Genomic DNA, 9,185 nt, shown 5'->3' with positions numbered 1-9,185 from the left:
GAATGAAATTTAGAAAAGAGTAACCAAGAAAACGTTTGACATAATCAGAAATATGTTCCCGCCTCCGAAGATTAAATAAATATCTAACAATCATATTTACAATCCTATTTAATCTTGTTATTATATATGAAAAAGTTCCCGACACAATCTCAAGACCATACAATATAATTGACATTAAAAGAGAATGTGCCAAACGCAATCTAATTTGAAAAGATAAATAAATACTAGCAGAATAAAGCTTCCGCAAAGTATATGTAATCTTACAAGATACATTATCAATATGATTTGCAAATGTTAAACGATTATCAATATAAATCCCCAAACATCTTAGCTGACCAACAAACAATACAGAAGAGCCAGCAATAGAAATATTTATATCTTCACCATTACTTCCGAATGCTAGAGCCTTGGTTTTTGATGAATTAATTGACAAGGAGTTCTCAGATGACCAAAGTAAAAAACGATTAAGAGTATAATTAATATCAGAAGAGAGTTTATTTAAATAATTTTTACTGCCACTGAATAAGAGCATAACGTCATCTGCATATAAAAAAGACTTGCAACTATTTGAATCAATACAGATTGGTAAATCATTTATATATAAGATAAACAGAAGTGGTCCCAATACTGAGCCACAAAGTATACAGAGGCGTCACGAGACAGAAAATAATACAGTTCTATATTTGTTTCATTTTTAGTAACTGCCCTTTTCATTTTGTTTTAGTCTTAATTTTCTGCAGCAATAATTCAATTTCTTTCCGATTTAGTTTGATGCAATCATATATTTTTGTAATATTTCACTTTTAATTGCCATTGTACATGTGGAGTTTTATTTTGCAAATGTAAAAAACAACCAAGAATTTTATTTCATTTAAATTTACACGTAAACAATATACACATTTTTATAATTTTCCATTTTAAAAAATTTTGTGCCACAGACTACGAAAAAATTGTCTTACAAATTTATTTGTTTGTTTTGTTCACATTTCTTTGTCTACCAAATTCGTGTTGTATATAGCGTTTTGCTTTACACTGCAGCCACACGATCAAGTTTTTCTTGATAGTCTTTTACATATACTGCTTGTCAAAATTTATAAAAATTGAAAGCGGTGACAATAGTACAAATTGGACATAAAAATGTAATCAGCTGTTTTCTTGAATGAAAAATTGAACACCAACTTGAATGTGAAATTGAATGCAAGTTCGTTTCAATTCTTAAAAGTGTGAGTGTATTAGTAAAAAAGTGTGAGTGTATTAAAACTTGAAAGGCAAAACTTGATCGTGTAACCCCCAAGTTAACACATCACTGATATTGTAGTACAAAATATATTGCTATCTCTTTTTATGAGAACTGCCCTAACATCTGATTTGGCATTTTTTAAACGTCAAATTTGACACTTCTGTATATTCTGTGACTGAGCCCTGGAGCACCCCAGAACTAAGGGAGTGGCCATTCACTTCAACAAACTGATATCTACCTGTGAGGTACGAAAAAATTAGCTTACAAGCGGTAGTGGAAAACCTAAATATATTTCTCAATTTACGTATCATATTAGAATAATTTATAGAATTAAAAGCCTTAGCCAAATCAAATACAAAATTTAAGAGAATTTCGGACTTACAATGTATATTTTTTCATTTCCTTAAATTTTTAATTACATTCATTTAATAAATTGGTTTTATTTGACAAAAATTCTAAATCTAAACTTTCTTCATTTTGTTATTATTTTAAGAGCCAGTTTTTGACTTCGTATTTAAATATGAATTATATTTAAGTTCTATTTAAATACGAAAATGAGTTTCTCAGTGCTTTTTTAAATGATACTTAAATGGCCAACGTTGGCCATTTAAATTCTATTTAAGTTTCATAAACTACCATATGTTTTTGACAGCTGACTTTTGTTGTTTGGTTTTTTTTCACTCTATTGTAGTAAAAAAAAAACAAACAACAGCGTCTTGCAAAAACTACAATTCCGATGCGGGGCAATTGGAGCTTCTTTTGTGCATTTTCCTACCAATAATTTTATTGTTTAATAAACTTTTATTTCTTATTGGGCAAAATGTATCAATTTTTGTTTTGGTTGAACAGCTGTTTTAAGCAAAACTATCGATAAATTTTTGATATTTAGTAGTGCTACCATACTTTTATCTTATTTAAATAAGACAAATTATGTAGCACTGAAAAACTCAAACTGTATTTAAATACAACTTAATTTTAAGTTAAAATTAACTAAATACGTATTTAAATAACAAGTCAAAAACTGGGCATTAGTGTTTGACATTATGTTTGCTGGGTAGCTCTCTCACCAATACATCTTCATTTTTATTTTTGAACATCACTGATTTAGAGCCAAAGTAAATTAATAAAGTAGACTCAGTAGAACAGCTGACTATTTTTTTTATTCAGTCTGACCTGTCAATTCACTTGTGGTTGTTGTGGCGAAAAATACAACAAGCCCAAAAGCAAAAACTTTGACAGCTCAGACCTTAAACCAAAAACAAAATTGCTTGTGGTTTTTGTAAATGTTGTATTTGTTGTAGTACTGTCGCTACTTTATTAATTTACTTTGATTTAGAGCAATGATGTTCATTTCATTGTGCTTTCGCGCTGATGCATTGAACACATTGAAGACAGCAGGCTACACGACTACACGAACACAAATGCTGCTGGTTACAGTTGTAGTCGTGTGGTAGCTACTGAATTATTTTAAAGACGACAGCTACAAAGTAAACAGCTGATTCATAATTCAGTGGTGCCACTTTAATAAAAAATAACCGAACAAAATTCCAAAGTAATTAAGATTGAAACAATTATTTTGAGTAAAAATATATACAGTGCCGGACTTAAATATTCACACAGCATACAGATTTAACTTTAATCATCCATATTTTTTTAACGAAAGCCACAACTTTCATACGGGTTTCAAAAAAATATTAATTTACATATAACTTTTTGAAATATATGGAAAAACTAAACATAAGTTGGCACATTTCAGAAAACAAATTAACTAATGTTTCGAAGTTCGATTTTAAGGGGACAAAAATATTCGCACAGTTTCAAATTTTTAATAGGAAAATGTTTTTTTTTAATAGTTTGTGGAGTATCCAATCTTTTTAATGACTTCTTTTAATTGTCTTGGCATTGAATCGTCCAATTTTTGATGACGTATGCTCCAATATTTTGCCATTCTTGTAATAGGACTTCTTTAAGTTGAGTCTTACTACACTTCCGCCCAATTTATCCCACAGATGTTCTATGGGATTCATGTCAGGTGATTGCGGAGATGTTGGGAGAATGTGGGGAACATGATGCACTGTCGATATTCGGACGTCATGGGCTGTGTGTTTGGGGTCATTGTACTGTTGAATATAGAAATGTTCCCAAGCTTTTACTTTAGAGCGCATTGTAGTAGGTTTTATTTTAAAATATTAAGGTACACTGTTTGATCCATTGAACCGTCGATGAAAACTAAGTATCCTTCATCAGATGCAGCCTTACAACCCCACAACATGACTCTCCTCCACCATGTTTGACAGTGTTTACTACATTGTTCTTTTCCAATTCAGTGTTTGGCCTTCTCTAAACTCTTACTTTGTCGTCAGATTAAAAAATATTATTGAAAAATATTATCTAAGAATAGTATTCCGTTCCAGAAATCTTCAGATTTATTTTTGTAAGGTTGTTTGTAAGTATTTTTCAATCGGACTACATAATGGATGCGCTACAACGTAAGTACGGTGGCGAACATAAAAAAGAATTATACCGAATGGAATTGCGTGGCAGAGTACAGAAGGCTAATGAGACACTACAAGATTTTGCGTTGGAAATCGAGCATTTGCTACAGCTCACTTATCCAGTGGAAAACAATCCATTTTTGGACCATATCAAAATAGAGGCATTCGTTAATGGCATTCGCGATCCTGAAATAAAACATGCGGTTTGTAATACACCTAAACCATAATTTTCTGAAACAGTCTCATTTGCACTGGCGCAAGAAACGGCGAAAATAATTTCAAAGCCGCAAATATGCAAGGTGCGCAATATCGAGGTTGTTGCTGAAGACGAGAGAAATATAGTCGACGAATTAAAAAAGGTCTTGGAGGCGTTTAATGATAAGCATAGCAAAGCCAGAGTAAAATGTTATAATTGCGGTAAATCTGGTCATATTCAGCGAAACTGCAGAGCACCAATAAAGCGAATCAGATATGTTTCAGCTTCAAGAAATAACCAGATGGCGAATCATCAAGCATTACAGGAGCCACCTTTAAAGCGAGCTTCCACTGAGGGACAGGATCTGACACCCACACCTGATGGCCCTACCATCTCCATATCAGTACTGCAGCAGGAAAATAACAATCTTACTGCTAGTGGGTACATCAACGGCCGGAAGCACATCCTTACTATGGACACGGGAGCGTCGCAGTCTATCATCAGAACAGATTTAGTAAAGAAATCGATGGAACCAATTTGCAATGTAAGTCTACGCACCACTACTGGAGAGCCTGCCTCTGTCCATGGTAAAGTTAATGTGAAACTAACTATTGGTGGTTTTAGCGTAAATCATGTCTTTGTTGTTGCCGATATTGTGGACGAAGTAATCATTGGTGCAGACTTTATGATTAATCACAGCATTACTTTGGATATGGGACAAATGGCCATGTAATGTGAGAAATGGCCATGTAACAATGGAGGCCCTCGTTGAACAGTGCAACAACAGAATGGTTCCAGGTGGAGTGCTAGGTCTGTCCCGCAGAGAAAAGATCATCAGGTCGGGTTCCAAAATGGGTGAAGGTGCTTCAGCTGAAAAAGAAATGCATGAACTCGTTCGGAGACGAATTAAAATGACAAATGACCAAATGAAAACCAGATATAGCTCACAACGTAATAAGGGTTTGTCATCCAAATTAAGGAATCACTGCAAAGGACTACATAGGGTAGTTAAGAAATTGGACGACATGGTTTATAGAATACGGAAATGTGGAAGATCGATATCGGGAATTAAAGTTGAACATCTGAAACGACTAGCTGCCTATGGGAGAAGTGAATCTATGCCTATTCGCGGGGGGCAGTGTTGCGAAATTGTACTTGAATTCAAATATAACGATTTTAAGGTCTGATTTAAAAGTAGCATAATGCTTTCAAATAACAGTGCTGTAATTGCAAACTGTAACATATCTGTGGGCATTATTAAATAAAAGCTTTCAGTTGACCATTGATCGTAAGTTGGCAACGCTGTTTGAATTCGAATATTCAGTTAAAGAACATTGTAGAAAGTACACCACAGATGGCGTATGATCTAGAATATTTGAACTTTGACAGTTAAAAAGCAATCTAGAGTGCAGATGGTAGTGTTATAAATAGTGGCAGAGGTTGCAGCCGTTAGTGAGTTTATCAGAGACGCTTTTCGAATAAACATCAACTAAGTGCCTTAAAGTGTGTTGTGTTTTTCAAGTAAATTCGTGTATATTATAAATTGTGTCTGTATTTCTGAGAATTTATAAACGTGTATAAAAAATATTGAGTGGCTATTTAATTCTGTTGTTGTTGTACATTTTAAAGAAATAAAGAGTTGTTACAATTTCCAAACTACTAAACGGCTTTTATTTGCAATCAAAAGTATACGGTTTATTTAAAGGAAATAAACCAGCGTTTTGAAAAGGTTAAAACGTAACAATATAGTAGAATTTTGAGTTATTTACCAAATAGTTTAGTATATATTCAGCAAATTTTTAACTTTTTTATATAAATTAGTTTATTGATATATTTTTATTGAATATCATGAAACAAATTTGGACCCTTTTACCATAGGTCAAACTAATAAGGATGAAACTGAAAAAAAAAATAATTTTCAATATCCTTCAGATATCACCAACATATCCTGGAATTTAGATATAAAAATGTATGTCAAAGAAAAGATAATTTTGTGTAGAAAGAATACCAGTACAGAATTTTGTTTTTTAATTTTAGTCTCCATTTATGCAATATTCAACTAATAAGGAAAAGAAAATACAGAATAACCAAAAAAGTTAAAACCGCGATATTGCCCAAAAAATGTAAAGATAGTTTTGTAAATCACATTTATCAATTACATTTTGCGCTGCATCAAACCAATATGTCCATTTTGTTCCCCTGTGTAATTTGTTGACTAAATATATTTTAGAATATGATTCCATAAATTTATTTATTTTTATTTTTTTTATTCATAGTAATATAAAAAGCCATTCTTGGCCAATAAATATATGGGGCATTTCATGTCAAGTGAACCAACTTTTGAAATCGATGTCTTCCGATCGGGATGAAATTTGCACCAAGGTTAGCTCTATTGGATAGTAACTCAGACACAATTTTTCAACAACATCGGTCGAGAACTCTCTGAGTTATAGGGTGTAAAATTTTGACAATTTGGTCAAACAGGGGTTTTTTCTTATCCATGTAACTTATTACCTATTGTTCTTAGCAAAATGTGTCCCAAATAGTATAGATAGCTATTTCTTCGATCTTTCGAAAAAAAATATTTTAAAAAAAAAATAAAAAATTTTTAATATTTTTTTTCCGAAATCAAAAACTTTTTTGACTTTTTTTTAAAATTTTTTCTCTTTTTTTTTTTTTTTTTTTTTTTTTTTCTTAAAATAAAGTTTAGATATTTTCCTTGAACACCTACTTGGTCGCTTAGTGGGATGCGAGTGGGATATCTATCAAAATAAATATTTTGTAACTCAAAACATACAATTTTTGACTTTTTTTGCAAAATCAAAAACTTTGTTGACTTTTTTTTTTCAAAATGGACCCTTTTTTAATCTTTTTTTTTAGGTCAAACAAAAGCTTAGATATTATCCTTGAAGACCCTTTTGGTCGCTTAGTGGGATGCGAGTGGGATATCTATCAAAATAAATATTTTTTAACTCAAGACTTACAATTTTTGACTTTTTTTTTTGCAAATACGATTTTTTTTCCAAATGGGCCCTTTTTTTAAAATTTTTTTTGTATTCAAAAGAAAGCTTAGGTCCATTCCTTTAAGATATTTTTAGTCCCTTAGTGGGATGCGAGTGGGATATCTATCAAAATAAATATTTTGTAACGCAAGACATACAATTTTTTAATTTTTTTTTGCAAAATCAAAATTTTTTTCCAATATGGGCCCTTTTTTAATTTTTTTTTTTGCTCAAAAGAAACCTAGGTCCATTCCTTTAAGATATTTTTAGTCCCTTAGTGGGATGCGAGTGGGATATCTATCAAAATAAATGTTTTAACACAAAAATTGTATGTCTTGAGTTACAAAACATTTATTTTGATATATATCCCACTCGCATCCCACTAAGCGATCAAAACCATCTTAAAGGAATAGGCCTAAGCTTTCTTTATAGCAAAAAAAAAAATTACAAAAAGGGCCCATTTTAAAAAAAAGTCAAAAAAGTTTTTGATTTTGCCAAAAAAATCAAAAATTGTATATCTTGAGTTACAAAATATTTATTTTGATAGATATCCCACTCGTATCCCACTAAGGGACCTAAAATATCTTAAAGGAATGGACCTAAGCTTTCTTTTGACTAAAAAAAAATTTTTAAAAAAGGGACCATTTTGAAAAAAAATTCGAATTTGCAAAAAAAAAGTCAATAATTGAATGTCTTGAGTTACAACATTTTTATTTTAATAGATATCCTACTCACATCTTCCTAAGTGACAAAATAGGTCTTAAAGGAAAGACCTAAGCTTTCTTTTGAGCAAAAAAAAATTTTAAAAAAAAAGTCCCATATTGGAAAAAAATTTCGATTTTGCAAAAAAAAATTAAAAAATTGTTACAAAATATTTATTTTGATAGATATCCCATTAAATTGATATTAAAAATTTTTTATTTTTTTTTTAAATATTTTTTTTCGAAAGATCGAAGAAATAGCTATCTATACTATTTGGGACACATTTTGCTAAGAACAATAGGTAATAAGTTACATGGATAAGAAAAAACCCCTGTTTGACCAAATTGTCAAAATTTTACCCCCTATAACTCAGAGAGTTCTCGACCGATGTTGTTGAAAAATTGTGTCTGAGTTACTATCCAATAGAGCTAACCTTGGTGCAAATTTCATCCCGATCGGAAGACATCGATTTCAAAAGTTGGTTCACTTGACATGAAATTCCCCATATATATTACAAAGCAGTAATCCTAAATAAAAATATATAAATAAGTACAAAAATTTAAATATATTGAGTATTTATTAATACAAATTAAATGAACTACATTGAGTTATTGGTTCCCAAACCAAAAGGTAATAAACGAAAAGAAAGAATGAAACTGATCCCAGTAGTGATTAGGTATGTATAAAACATGAGTTTAGTTCAACTTTAAACACACAATTTAACAAGATGATTATTAGTAACTAGCTGACCCGGTGCGCTTCGCCACCCCAATTAGAAGAAAGAATTAGTACTATCAAGTCTCACTTTGTGAATCTAATAGTAAATGTCTAATTTCATATTTCTGTGTCCATTATTATAGAAATGCAAAATGTGTTCCTAATTTTAAATTTTTAGGTTTATTATTTAAAATATTCAAAAAGTACCATTGCAATAAGGAAATAGTACCATCGATTATCACTTTTAAATTCGCATTCACTAAACCATAAGTTTGAATTTTAGTTTGAATTTTAGATTTCTATATCATTTCCTATATTATCAACTAATTTTGTTTCTATAATACTTAATATTTAATAAATCACAAAACCGAAACCGTGGTTTTGAAATTCTTCGATTTTTTGGAAACTCTAGGTCCATTATTATAGGAAATTCAAAAAAGTACCATTATAATATGTAAAAAGTACAAAAATCCCCCACTTGTGGTTTCCCACTCACTCGAGTCCATATAAGCTTAATTTGATGGCTTTAGGTTCATTGGTGAAGAAATTACAAAAAGTATCATTCGAATAAAGAAAAAGTACCAAAAAGTCTCCCCCTAGAATTCTAACTCACTTAGGACCATGTATGCTTAATTTCATGTTTTTAAGTCCATTGCTATAGAAAATTAAAAAAAGTACCATTAGAATAAACAAAAAGTACCACGGGTTATCCGCTTGAATTTTCAATCACTTAGGACCATATACGGTTAATTTCATATTTACAGGTCCATTATATTATAGAAAATTCAAAAAGTACCATTAGAATATAGAAAAAGTACCAAAAAGCACCCACT

The sequence above is a fragment of the Calliphora vicina genome, chromosome 2 (assembly GCF_958450345.1).
Source record: "Calliphora vicina chromosome 2, idCalVici1.1, whole genome shotgun sequence".
NCBI lineage: Eukaryota > Metazoa > Arthropoda > Insecta > Diptera > Calliphoridae > Calliphora > Calliphora vicina.
This window is presented reverse-complemented; position numbering follows the sequence as displayed.